This window comes from Protopterus annectens, chromosome 8.part1 (assembly GCF_019279795.1).
Source record: "Protopterus annectens isolate FY-2018-M chromosome 8.part1, PAN1.0, whole genome shotgun sequence".
NCBI lineage: Eukaryota > Metazoa > Chordata > Ceratodontiformes > Protopteridae > Protopterus > Protopterus annectens.
The window spans coordinates 198,645,508-198,660,894 of NC_056742.1; positions in this window are offsets into that span (position 1 = coordinate 198,645,508).

A 15,387-nucleotide genomic window follows, 5' to 3' on the forward strand; every position below is an offset into this window, starting at 1 on the left:
AACCCTACATCTAACCCTACACTAAATCTCACATACATTACCATCTACGTACTTACCTTAACCCACACCCTAACCCTAAGGTCCATAACTATCGCACACTTACCTTACGGAGCTATACCACGGAAGGTCCAACCATGACGATTCGACATTTTGGATTTCACGCTTCAGGACAATCGATGTTTACGTGGTTCAATGGAGGCGTGTTCATGCTTATGTATTCGAGTAAGTGCATCTTCGAGGATGTAAAAGGAACCATGCTAGTTATCTACTGAATTGACTATGTTCTTCATCTGTAACTATATGTTTGTTTATTAGTCATATGCGAATTTCACCTTATTTTTGGTTCAGTGTTTTAGTGTTCACTGTTTTAGAATAGTGTAATTTTAATTTTGCTAACAATTTGAATGTAGGCCCCTCTTGATCTTGAGGCCCTAGGCTGAAGCCTAGTTAGTCTATAAGAAAATCCGGCCCTGCCTCTACCTCTCTTCCACCCCACAAACTACCTTTGATTACTGCAAGCTCTGATACTTCCATGCCTATCTACATATTATATGGCAGTAACTTCTTATTGTAACAATTGTTAATATCTGCTATGACTTCGTGGATGGAACATATGCTAGTTGGGTCTATACTGCAAGCTCAAAAGCCCTATTAACCGAATACAAAAATGCCGACACATATTCATGAACTGCGAATACACTGAATACCCTAAACTGTGAAATTCAAAGTCATATTTGTCCCACCCACCACCCGCTACATATTACCTACCCAAACAAACTAAACAAAAACATACATGCACCAACCAAAACCCTACTTCTAACCCTAAACTAAACCCTACTTCTAACCCTGCACTACATCTTGCATATACCACCATCTATTCACTTACCTTAACCCGCACCCTAACCCTAAATTTCGTAACTATTGCACATTTACCTTAACAAGCTATACCCAAACAAAATAAATAATCCACACACATATATGTTACAAAACCCTACATCTAACCCTACACTAAATATCACATACATTACCATCTACGTACTTACCTTAACCCACACCCTAACCCTAAGGTCCATAACTATCGCACACTTACCTTACGGAGCTATACCACGGAAGGTCCAACCATGACGATTCGACATTTTGGATTTCACGCTTCAGGACAATCGATGTTTACGTGGTTCAATGGAGACGTGTCGGCGTTTATGTATTCGAGTAAGTGCATCTTCGAGGATGTAAAAAGGAACCATGCTAGTTATCTACTGAATTGACTATGTTCTTCATCTGTAACTATGTCTATAATATTTTAATTGCAGGAATCTTCATCTGTAACTATGTTTGTAATATTATAATTTGCGAAGCTTTTCTCTCCGGGCCTCCGCTGAAAATGGACCTGCGTCTAGTTGGACATTCCCGGTCAACAAATGTAAATAAATAAATAAATAAAATCATGCCAAAAGATTCAGAAGGTAAGATTTTCTTCTTTGCACTATGACCTCAGTCATGTGTCTGAAACTGGGGATAAAAAAAAAATTATTCAACAATGGACAATTATTTATTTTTTGCAGACATTTCATGCATTTTAGGCCAGTGGTATCCTTGCAAAAGGAAAGGTTTGGGTTATGTAAAGTAATTTTTGGGTGGAGGTTACTTCAAGCAAGAAAGCAATTTCTTGTTGTTTAATAGTAGTCAGTTCTCTTTGACCTACGGCTAAGGCAAGTATTTTTGTTAAACTCAGTTCTAAGGATTTTAGGGATATGTAAGAAAACAACAAGCTGAAAGGTTTGTGGGTAAGACTTACAAGTATGAGAAATTAATGTATATGTGCAGTTCAGTAAGCTGCTGTGGAATAAAATAAAGGTCCTATTGTGATACAGTAAGAGTGGAATAAAAGGGCAATATAGTGAATGTGCCAGTAAGTGCTGAAGTGAGGTACATATTTACAAGAAACAAGACATGTTCACTGTGACAGTGTTGAACAGATTTGGTAAACTATATAGGCTGTCAAAGTGTTGCTCAGATACCATGGTTTTGGAATCATACTGAGGCCTGGGCAGAGCTAATGGGAATACCTAAGCCACATAGCATAGCATAAGATGGGTGGCACAGTGGTGCAGTGGTTAGCTTTGCCTCACAGGTAGAGGTTCTCTAGTTCAAAGATAAAACCAAATCCAAAAAGAGCCACAGCCTTGCACCAATATCTCACTTTATTTAGCACTTTCGTCAGCATGTAACAAGTAACTTCATCAGAATAAATCCATTCTAAAAAACATGTTTAAATACTATTTAAAATCAAGTCATATGGTTGAAATATCCAATCAATACCCAGCATCAATTGATTTACTCAAAAGTAATGACTCACATGTACAGAACACTGTGTTGTCTTTCCCAATCTGAATATAGAATATTATATACAACAACTATATAAAATAAAGTTAAAAAAACATACACTGATATATAATTTATGTCATTTATAAAACTTCTTCTTAAATGACATAGGAACACAGTTTTAAATAACTGCTGATACTAATACCATAATTTAACCCATGTTTTATATGTGCGTTCAGTCTGATTTGCCAACAAAGTTCTTTAAAGTCTAATATGTCTTCCCATGGTCTACCTCTAGGGTCCTGGGGTACTTTTTCTATAGCAACAAACTTGAAACTACGGGTAGAATATTTTTCTATATGTCTAAATAAGGCACTGTTGGTGTTGCAATTTTTTATATCCCTTGCATGCTCATACATTCTTTAAGTATCCTTTTGGTTTTTCCAATGTAAAAACTTTTAAATTCTGAGCACAATGCAGCATAAATTACTCCTTGAGTGTTACATGTATATTTTCCAGTTATTTTAATGTGGGTGTTGTTGATTTTAATTTTGTCAGTATGTTTCACTAAGTAACATTGAGCACAAAATCCACATTTTCTCATACCTGGATCCCCATTTTGTAGGAGAACAATACCCTTATTTTCTAACAAATTTTTGAAAGTAATTCCACTCCTGAGCACCATCCGTGGTCTAGATCCTATTCTTTGTATTATACCCTAATAACCCTGAAAAATTTGCCAGTTTTTATTCAAAATATCTTGTATATTTTGATGGCCCACTATAAATCTAGTAACAAAAGAGTATTTGTAATCCTTATTTTGTGGATTATTTTGAGCTGAGGGAATTTCAGTTGTACAAATGGAAGGAACTCCACTGTTATAACTTAGTAATGGTGTAATAATTCCCTTCTCTCTCTTAGTGTAGATCTCACTAAGGGAGTTCTCTAATAAATCTGATGGATATCCTCTAGACCTGAACATCTCTGTAAGCGTGTTGCATCGAAAAAGGAATTTGTCATTTTAGTAACCATATGGGAGCAAGTCTAACTAACTGCCCCTTGACTAGACATTTCTTCACATGTATAGGATGGTTACTGTGATAATGTAAAAAGCTGTTACGATAAGTGGGCTTCCTATAAAGTTCACTAACAAAATGTGAATTGGACTCCTTTTTTTATCACTACATCTAAATAGTTGATGCTATCAAAATGTATGAATACATAAATTTAAAGAAATCAGTAGTGCTGTTAATGCAGGGCATAAAATCTCGAATGTGCTTGACATCTCCAGTCCATAAAAAAAACAAAACAAATCATCTATATAACATAAATATAAACTCCATTTAGATATGTAGGGAGAATTAAACAGAAACTTCCTTTCCCACATTAGCATGACAATATTTGCAAAAATGGGGGCACATATGGCCCCCATTGCTACCCCTATTTTTTGAAGGAAATACTGTCCCTGAAAAAAAAACAGTTGTTTTTTAACATGACTTCCATAAGTGTAACAAGTATAACCACATGGTCATTGTGGAATAGCAAACTTTCATATAAAAATTCTTCAAGCCATTCAATACCCACAACATGTGGAATGGAGATCTGCAGATTAACAACATCAACAGTTAAAAACATAGTATTTTCATCATATTGCAAGTTGTTGAATTTACTTAGAAAATGCCAGGAGTTTATATATATATATGTTCTTCCCCTTTTAACACCTCCTTTAAAACACAATCTATGTATTTTCCCATAAACTGTGTTTTTGAACCTTTAGCACTGACAATTGGTCTCATAGGAGGGTCTATTTTATCCTTGTGTATCTTAGGAATACCAAAGATACACGGCACTTTAGGAAATTTCACTTGTAAAAACTCTAACAAACCAACATCAATAAGCCCTTGATCATGCAAATCTTATAACATAAGATCAATTTTGTGATATGAAAGGTTAATGAAACTTTTAGATACCTCTTCATACATCATATCATCTAGTAACAAAGTATTTATTCTGTTGTTATAGTCTTGTCTGAACATCACGTCAACCCCTCCCCCCTTGTCGGGTTTCATAACCCATATAAGCTTGCCACTAACAGGTTTCATCAGTAAATCCCTTTCGTTTTTAGATAAATTGTAAGCAAAATTATCATTGACCTTGAATAGAGCTCTGAAGTCAAAATCACACATTTTCTCAACAAAAGCTAAACAATTGACAATGGGTGGGTTGTATAAACTTTTTTTTACGTAATGTCAAGTTAATCTCCATGTTGTTCACTTGACCAAACATCACCTTAAAATTTAAACTCCTGACAAAAACTTTCAAATCTAAAATGACCTCAACCGGGCTGGAATGTCTAGCGGGTACAAAGTTAAACCCTTTACTCAACAAATGTGCAATGTCTGCTTCAAATATCTGTGTGGTAAAATTATAAACAATAAAGTCACCTTTGTCATTAGAAATACTGACTAGACATTCTTGCAAAGTCTCCACTTATTCACTGTTTTCCTGTAGTGGACAAAAATGAAATTCAAGTCCACTTTTGCCATACTCAGGGAACCCTCAGATCAATTTCATCTCGTTTGTTGCCTCCTGGTCTGTTGATATTGTTGATTCTAGTAACCCTGGTCTTGGCCAAACCATGGTGGTCTGTAGTTCACTAGTTCAGGTTCTCTTGTTCGATTCTTGGCTGGGGTGCCTTCTGTATGGAGTTTGCATGTTCTCCCTGCATTCATGTGGCTTTCCTCCAGGTGCTCTGGTTTCCTCCCACATTCCAAAGACATGTGTCTAGAGCATTTCTCCCCGGGCTTCCACTAAAAATGGGCTCGGTCCCAGTTGGACTTTCTCAGTAAACAAAAGTTAAATGAAATAAATAAATAAAATAAATAAGAAGATAGAGGGTGGCTGGAGTAAGTTGTAGGGCTGAAAATTATGCATGACCCCAATACCTAGGAATGTCTAGGTTTTGATGTGACAATTTTAGAAGTACTATGTACTATGAGGCACAGTGAGCTGGTCAAATTGCCTGATTTAATCTCAGGCTGAAGTTATGACAAGAGTCTTTACAGGAGTAATGTGGTGGATTCTTATGTCTAACTAGAAAGGTAAATTTATAGGAACACATGCCTTACAGACTGCTTATTAGCCTGATGGCACCATGGCATTCTGGATGATAAGGAGGTAAAGGCAAATAATTTTATCTGCTTCAGCTAAACCAATCAGATTAGCTCTTTCCATTGTTGCCCTTATAACCTTTAAACAAATGTTAACAGTATACTACAAAATAATGAATGTGGTCTATTGCCATTGTTGTGCCCTTGTATTCTAAAGAAAATATATTTAAGCTATGTAAACATCCTAAACAATGGCCTCAGCTGTTTAAAATACTAATAAAGGGGCACATTATAAAATGCAGAAAGGGTGTATAGTGAGTTTCTATAGAGGCATATAGAGAGAGAGAATATTAACAGGTAAGTTACTTTAGCCTATGTGTGCCAGGAAATAAAGCCATTATAAATGACTACATCACAAACTACTTACAAAATTGAAAGTAAGATAGAAGTTCTCTGTGAGGAGGTATAAAGGGACTCTAAGACAGGTCAGATGTTATTCACAGGGCATTATACAAATAATTACAGGATGTCTAGCTAAAATTGAAATCGCCTTCTAAATTAAAGACTCAAATACAGCAAGGAGCCATCTAAAAAGACATTATTGGATAGTGCTTAGAATCGAACAACATTATTGGATAATGCTTAGAAATGAACAAATCACAGATGATATAATTAAATGAGTTAGGAGATACAAGAGCAGTCAGCCAATAATACTATTTCTTCACAATTCATAATATCCAATATCAGAAAATGCATAACAGCAAAACAACCCATCTCTTGCAGTATGGAATTCATGCATGAACATTTGAGTGTGATCTACGTGCACTCAAAAGCTAATGCTGTACATATTTTGTGATGATGTTATCCAGGCATCGGCTCCAAGTAAAGGAGTATGAATAGGAATTCAAATGAAAACTCATCTATTTTGTTAAGTTTTACAAGCTGAACCTTCTCTGCTTATTTTTAAACAATTTCCTTTATACTGCGAAATCAGTTAAAGTAGCAAGCACAAGCTCTTTTTAAGACACAGAACTTAATAGACCAGTGTTCTACACCTCTTGCTGTGCTCAGTTTAGTCAGTAATTTTAGAGACACCCCAGAGCTCAGGCATGCCATTGGCACAGTTTACATCTTATAAAGGAAATTGTTCAGTTTTTACACAGTAGTAATGCTGTTTACCCAGTGATCGTACAAAATTACAAGAACCACCAATCTACTTATATATTCATTTATTTCAAAGGTTTCAAGATGTAAATTATAATAAGACTGTTTTCTTACTGAATCATATCTGTTTGTCAGATTACTGGATAGGAAATCAAATCTAATCTAAAAGTATAGCTTACTAACCTGTAGCCTAATGAGAAATGCAGACACAAATTCAGGAAATAAGCTAAAAAAACAGGTAAACATATGGAAAAGTTATGAATATACTAATCTTTTATTAAATGGTGACAGTGTATGTATTTTAGTTGCTGATGCAAGACATAATGTTGTTATATATTTGTTTTCACTAATTATGCAAACCTGCTGAAATAGTCCCAGTTCTCTTCCTTTGTTACTGCCATCAACACTTTTAAAGTTTTTTAGGCTTGTTATATCATCCCTCCCCCAATATATTTCTGGATTGCTTTTTTTCTCATTGCAAATTACATTTTTTTTCTTTTATACTCCGTAATTCTATTGTTGGATAGTTTAGGTTGAATGTCAGACTAAACTGATTGACATTCTTTTTCAGCACTCTCAATGGTCACACATTATGAGATATTCATCTAGTTTTGGCTTTCAACAATCATTGCTATTCTACGCTGCATGTTATATGGTTTACATGTCAGAAAGTAGTTTTATGATATGCTCTAAACAATGGCTATCTTGGAGCCTGCATCCAGTTCCCTTTGAGCAAAACCTACTCTTCCCTGTCAATGTATATAATTCAGGCACAAAACAAACTAGCATGAGAAGATACTGTGCCTAGTTGTGCAAAACCTGCTTTGTACTACACACACTGAGTCATAAAGCAAACTGACTCAGTATTCTGCACTTGAATGTATGAGATGCACTCTGCCTACCAACTATCTCTGACACATCTCTTAGTGCTGGATAACCAGCTGACTCTAAAAATATGACCATGTATCTTTATCCAAGAAGTGTCAGGCCCATCCTTTTAAGTTCCAAGATAGTTTTTCAGGACATATTCAGGTTCTTGCATACTCCTGAGCAGAAGTCTTGAAAGCAATCATTATCCTATAGCTATTCAACTGGGGTTAAAGGGGGAACAAGATAATTATTCAGTGGTCCATGCAAATGGAAAGCAGTGTTGCATTATTCTGATTTAATTGCTAGTCTGTGATTTCAGATTGTGGGTGGTGCATTAACCAGCATGAGGAGGCTGTATTAAAGGTGCTGCACTAATAGCATTGTTTACACTGTACACAGCAGAAAGTAGTAGCACTGTTGTTTATAATATGTATTAGTTTTAATGAGAAGGGGAAAAACATATGGGAGGAGGGTGTACTTGAGGACTTGGCTAGGATTAGCATGATAAGGTTAGGTGACATGTCCTTTGTATGTAAGCATTTGGCTTGAGAGTGGAGATGTGAGACAAGTTCCTTTTTGAAGTAGTTTAATTTAGTGCACTCTTTGTTGGTGGGTAGGAGAGATTTCCAGAGAGAAGGAATTAATGTAGAGAAGACATGTTTGGTGGAATTCAAAGAGGACCATGGTGATGAGAAAGGGGGACAGATTGTGCCAGACTTTATAACTTTATAAGTTTTGCTGAGATAAATGTGAATGAGTTATCATTCACGATTAATTTGTATATGTTATTTTTTATCACTATATTCATTTTTATCAGAATTAATTATTATGCTTGCATGATATGAATTTAACTGGTTGCTGCTAATACAATATGTCTGGTTTTAAAACATTAAGTTTTATATTAACAGTTTAAATAATTTTAAGTATTTGTAAATTTAAAATGTTTCATTTTTTAATCAGGTGACATGAAGGAGGTTATTTAAACGTGATTTGAATGGTATCAAATATTTTTCTTTTGTCTGAAGAAGTCCAACGATTCTGTCGGATGAAAAGCATTTTTAAAGAAGCGTTCTATCTGAATAAAATCTTTTTCTACAGAGGAACTCAGTGGTTTAGCAGATTTCCTGTGGATTAGTAAATGTGAATGAGTGTTGGTATAAAAACCTAAAGACATGAGTGCCCAGGTGCAGGGTGGACCTTTGCTTATCGAGAGACATTTAACTTTTATTTATGAGAGTGAGGCAGTTGTCTTCGGGTGGGAGGTAGGGCTTAGAAATTAATTTATAAGAATTGAACTAGAGATGGCTTGAAGTGCATAAAATACATTATATTTGTATTACTGCCATAATTATACTAAATATTTAAGTGTAATAAATGAAATATACTTTGCGCATACTCTTCAATTTTCATTTTTATATGATGTCTTTGTTTTTGTCTTTTCCCTCTTTGCTCATCCTTATTTAATTCAATAAATGTTATTCAATAGAAAACAAAGTCTAATCTTCCTAACAGTGTCCAATTAGAGATGACCAAAGTAGTAAAGCGGAGGTCAGCCGTCCAAAGTTACCAAGTGACAGAAGGTACATCACTATGAAAGAACTTTAGCCACAATATATGATAGAGGCTACACTTTGCATTAAACCACGTTTCTAGAACAACTATCTATCAGAATACATGGTGGCTTGTAAAGAATCTAATCATAATTTGAAAAGAGGATGGGATGTGATCATTTTGATCTGGTTTGTGTATATAAATGAAAGATGTTTCATTGATAAAAAAAATAGCCTTTCATCACTGAAATACATTTTTTTAAATAATAAAAAAGCAAATAAAAAAATTATGTGGCCTGCAGTTGCATATGAATAGTATGCATGAAGTCAACAAAATGAATCCAGAAAAGTCTGAGTTTGACATGTATGTTGCAAATATAAAGGGAAATAGTAATGTATGTTAAAAAGGGGATTTCTGTATATAGGTAGTAGTGAAAAAAAATGTTTGCTTACACCACATAACAATTAAAGAGCCTACCTTGTTTTGCTTAAATTTTAGTAACATACTGAGATTATTTGTCACATAAAATTAGAGGCCCTCCAGTAAAATATAACATTGAGTATAAAATGTCATAGCAAAGAAAAGCAAAAGTAAGATATGGCCTTCTTTTGAAACTATTTGATTTCTTGTTCATCAGCAAGATGAAGGATTTTTCTTTTATACACCTTTTTCTGATTTGTAAACAATTATTTAAGCTTTGCTGAAAAAAAATGCAAAAAGTTGTAAGACAAATCTTTTGTCATTCACATAGCATTAATTAATGAAGTGAATCAAAACTTTTAAGGTGATGTCTGCAATGCTTTGAGGCCTTTGGTTTAAAGTCATTTCAACAGTCACCAGTACTACCCTTTTCTAAAATAATTTTGGTGAAATCCTCATGAACTAACTGATAATTATTACATTGTAGGACACTGGACCATACTTTTTGAATACGTTTTCCCTAAATAGTTGGCATTTGGAAGATATGGGCCTTGGTGCCTCTTTCTGTTGAAATGATCAGGTCTCTGACAAATCTGCTGCTTGTGGTACCCAGATTTCCAAGGATTCCAAATGGATGTGTCCATGAGCATTTTCAAGGACTCAACATATTTTATCATCTCCAAGTATTCCTTATGGATGTGCCGCTAAACATTTTCAAGGACTTAGAGTGTATGCATATTTCTTCTGTTATAATTAAGTGGATATCATATTGCTCAGAAAAAAAAACAGTGGAGTTGTAAAACAAATAATGCATTTGTCTTAAGTTCTTCAATCCTGTCATGTTGAGCAATGAAAGACATTCAAGGCAATTCAATTTCATCAGTGCATATTAATTATTTCTTCATCTTCTTTCCATTTGCAGAAGATTGACAGTGGAAGTATTGACAGCTAGTTAGATAGACAATGAATGCCAGAAAGCACTAATGCATCATTATTTTCCAGGTGCAGGAAAAGCCAAAAAATATTTTTATCAACTGTCTTGAAAATTCTTAACAGATTCTATAACTTCTTGTACTTTCAAAGATTTTTGAAAAAAGGAAAACAATTTCACAGGAAAGTTCACAAATTCTTGCTTTCTTTCCATACATTAAGAATTAAGATATGCTGCTGTTTTTTATAGAAAGTATAAAGAGTTCCCTTATGTTCTTCTTTCGGCTTTTTCCCCAGTTAGGGGTCGCCACAGCAGAACTCCAGTCTGCTAATGATTGGCAATAGATTTTTATGGTGCTGAGGTGCCAGCTCGACGCCCAACCTTCAAAGAAGGCACGCCCATTTCATGCAGGTCTTTATAACACCACACGACTGCGGGGAGGACATGGAGACTCCACACAGAAGGTGCTCCAGCCGAGAATTGAATGGGAGAACCTCTTGCTTTCAGGTGACAATGCTACCGCTGCAAAGATTTTCCTTATGTAAAAATATAAATTTCTGTTAAAGGTTTGAGATTGTGCCAGAGCATAACATCTGTTAGCACAATGAACATCTGACAGAAAGCCTAATATAAATTTTATTTCTGTACTAGTTTCTCTCAAGTGCTTTTCAGACCATGTTAAGACTTGTGAAGTGAGTGAATATCTGGGGGTCTCCAGCCGGGTCTATATTAAATTCTCGAAAGCCGACAATGTCGAATCTGACATTGTCAACACAAGAATAGGGAAACTGCAGAACATCGAACAAGTAAACGGAAATCTCCTTAAGGGAAGATATCCATTTACTTCAATGTAGTGTGGTCTCTAATTTGGTATATTTAAGTAGCGAGGGGTGAGGGGGGTGCAGCCTCCCACATTGGGGGGGTGCAGGGGGACTTGCCCCCTTGCCTACAACATTTAGTTTTTTTTATTTGTTGTTTTTATTTTTTTTTTCTGAAGATTCAATGTTTTAACAGTTCAATCACTAAAGGTCAACCTTTAGTGATTCAAACTGTTAAATATTCTATGCGCTAATATAGACCCCTCCAGCCTACTCATTCTCACCCATTTATGCATCATGACACCTTTAAATTTTTAGGTAATTGTTTTAATGCAACTGGCAAGTTGGCCAGAACACAAGTGAATTCCAAATGTCCTCATAAGTATTGTCTTGCATTTTTTTTTTTAACTTCAGCTTTGATGTATCGTAGAAAACAATGGTTGAATAGCAGGGACTTCTGTTTAATGGCTCACATACCATGTACAGCTGATTGGGGAAGTTGCTTTCCTTTGGTTATAAACTTGTGTTTGGTGGTACTTGTTAACTGCAAGACCTCCAAGCATTGGTGGTGAAATGTACATCTTTTCCTGAGAGAGTGACATGTGAAAATTATTTTTTTAAGTTAGTCAGGCCATAGTAATAAATCTTCTACATGGAAGGGGGCAGGAAAAGCTATTATCACAAGTTCTGACTTTGTTACATGTCAATTTCTGATTTTTTTTACCTAAAACAAATGTAACATATTGCAAACCCCATCTGTCCAGCCCTCCTATGCTCTTCAGGCTCTACAACCAGGATTTCTGGACTAATTAGAATATTGAACTGGAACACACAAGTTTCTGTTTCACTGGCAGATGTGCTAAAACTGCTATCTATGCTAGATATATAACTACTGCTATTTAAAGGGGAGATAGAAATTCTAAACTGAATATCCTGCACATTATCCTCACATATTTTCTAGTTTGTTTCAGTTGAGCATTTCCACTCTTGTGATACTACCTGGAACCTGTATGTCTTTAAAATTCTTCAGGTGTCTTTATTTCAAAAACAGATATGTCTTGCATAGAAACACCATTTATAGCTTATACATTTAGTTTACTTCTTCAAAGTAGCATATTTTGTAACTGTTCAGACAGTTTATGGACAGTTTTCTGTTTAAATATTGGGACGTTTTCAAACAGTTGTCATCTCTAAACCTTACACATTTGTTTACCTCATACAATGCACTTAACATATATCATGTAGTAATATTTGCATATATGCAGACATGACTATATAGGAACTCTACATTTGTTAATCTCTAATCATATTTCTGTATACTGTGCCTGTGAACTAAATTATTGACATCAGTTTTTTTTTATTGTGTCATCAACAAATCCTCTTTTGTTATGCATGTCTTTCATTTTCCATCTGTAAAATACTTGCTTAGTAACTTAAATATGCGCTGAAAACAATGCTTTATTTAGATTGCTCTTGCTAGCATAAAATAGCATAGGCAATTAAATACATATCTAAACCTAAATTTATCAAATTTACAGATATAATCTAATGAATGTATGGACATTCTGAAGATCACAACAAAATTAAAAGTCAGGAATTCAACATCAAACATCTAAAGTTGCCTCTAATTTGATTTAGTGATATGACCACATATCACAAAGTTTTCAGATGACTTTAATTGTCCTCTGAGAGGATACGGATAAGGTTGCTACCTTTCTTCCTTTCTTTGTAGGTCAGGCTTCAAATGTCAGAAAAGAAAATGTCAGTTTTAATGCAGTAAATCAGTCATCAGTTGCTATGCTTTCGGTGTGAGATTCCATTAGCTGTTAGAGGTTAGTCATCAGCAAATTCTGATAGTTTCTTTTCTGTCATATTGTCTGGATAGAAACAAAAACAGGAGAAAATTATCAGCAATACAAAAATGGTGTAAATAAATTGCATAATAAGATAAATGTAATAAAAAATAACCTTGTGTGTTACCAGTTTTACTTCTGGTCTGAATTGTATGTGGTTTATAATACATTGTTATAAAGTACATTGACTTCAAATTGTAATCTCTTGAACAGCTTTGTAGATGCCTGTAACAATATTTTAACCAGCATTATTTCAGCTCACTTGTAGTTGAAAAGACTGAGACATGTCGATGAATAACTTACACTTCAAGGACACCTTAAAACTTACTTGCAAAGCAACAATGCAGAATCAATCATTTATTATCATTAAAGTGATTGTTTATTAATTGTCTTGTAACTAATAATAAATAATCTAGCATTGTGACAAAATCAAACAGAAGATAATCCAAGAATAAACAAAATGCTAATATGTCTGCAACAAAGTACATACTGCATCTAATATACATTGCTATAGGCTCATCTCAGTAATAGTACTGCTACTGATTCCAGCACTTTAATGGATAAAAGTTCAATGCTGAAACTGACATTCTTTTATTTATTTATGCATTTTAAAACCAACAATTATTATTCACACTTTTATAGTTTAGCATTGGTTAAAATTTGTCAAGAAAATATTTCTCTGCCTAATCCTGTATAACTTACTTTCCATATCCTCACACCATGTACCCTGCTCACTTCACTCAGCTAACCCTGTGACATGTTCTCTACCTCCAGGAGAGGCCTTTTGGATTTATTACAAGAGGCTAAGAGACTTCCACCACCTAAGCCTTCCTTTAGTCCTTAAAGACTCAGTGAGCATGTTAGAAGCAAACACTTCAGCCTTGCAGTTGTCTCAAAGAGGGCTTGTTACTACTGTGTTTGATCCTTTCTACTCCAAAATTGACTTCAATAAGCTTCCAGTTAGAGCCAGATTATGGTCAAATGTGGCTCTTGACCAGGGGAATGGACCAATCCCCCCCCCCCGCAGCCATTCTGGAATCCCATTAATTATCTTTCTCCCGCTGATTACCATAAACACTGCTCATAACTCATGCATACTGTTTTCTTCATTATCTTTGAAATGAAGGCAGATCTTCTCCATAGGTGTTTACTAGGCTATTGACCACAAGGGCCTTTTCAATCCTAGACATGCATCCCAAATCTCTGATGACTTCTGATACCCTTGATAAGTGTAAGCATAGACCTGGGAGATGAACCATTTACAGGTTACCTGTGTCCATTAGAGACATAGGTGCCAATCTAGGGATGAATTTCTGGTTTCCCATCCAATTGTCCAAGATGCACTTGAACTGGAATAGGGAGAAACTCTGCTTCACTTGGATGGGCACCTGTTCCATAGATAGGGTAGTCTCTGTGATATATACCTGTCTTTCCAGCAGGTCCTATTTATATCATAGGCAAGGTTTAAGTCTTTAGAATGGGTAATTCTGCTACTGTTTGTTTTGTGGATATGCAGGAGGTCCATCAGAGTGGGGTCTGACAATGCCCTGTATGCCAGGCATAGATCTCCCTTCAAAAGACTGTAGTAGACCAAATACAGGGATAGGGCCTTGAGGCAGTCGGCATAGGACATATTACTTATGTTTTGTATTTTTTTAGTGAGGAACCTCTGTGGACATTCCAGTTGTTGGATATGCCTGGTTAGATACATACCAAAGGGGGCATTGTACTCTATGATAGGTCTAATGAATGCCATATTCATTCAGCTGTTCCTGTTGAGGGTTGCCACAGTGGATCATCTGTTTCCATTTCTTCCTGTCCTCTGCATCTTGCTCTGTCACACCAACCACTTGCATGTTCTCTCTCACCACATCCATAAACCTTATCTTAGGCCTTCCAGTTTTCCTCTTACCTGGCAGCTCCATCCTTAGCATCCTTTTCCCAATATACCCAGGATCTGTCTTCAGCACATGTCCAAACCAACACAATCTCACCTCTCTGGCTTTGTCTGCAAACCATCCAACCTGAGCTGACCGTCTAATATACTGATTCCTAATCCTGTCCACCATCATCACATCCAATGCAAATATTAACATCTTTAACTCTGCCATCTCCAGCACGGACTCTTGCCTTTTTGTCAATGCCACCATCTCCAACCCATATAGCATAGCTGGTCTCACTACCCTCTTGTAGGCCTGCCTTTTCACTCTTACTGGTACTCACCTGTCACAAATCAATCCAGATACTCTTTTCCACCCTCTTGACCCTGCCTGTACTCTCTTCTTCACCTCTCTTCCACACTCACCATTACTCTGAATTGTTGATCCAAGTATTTAAATTCCACCTTT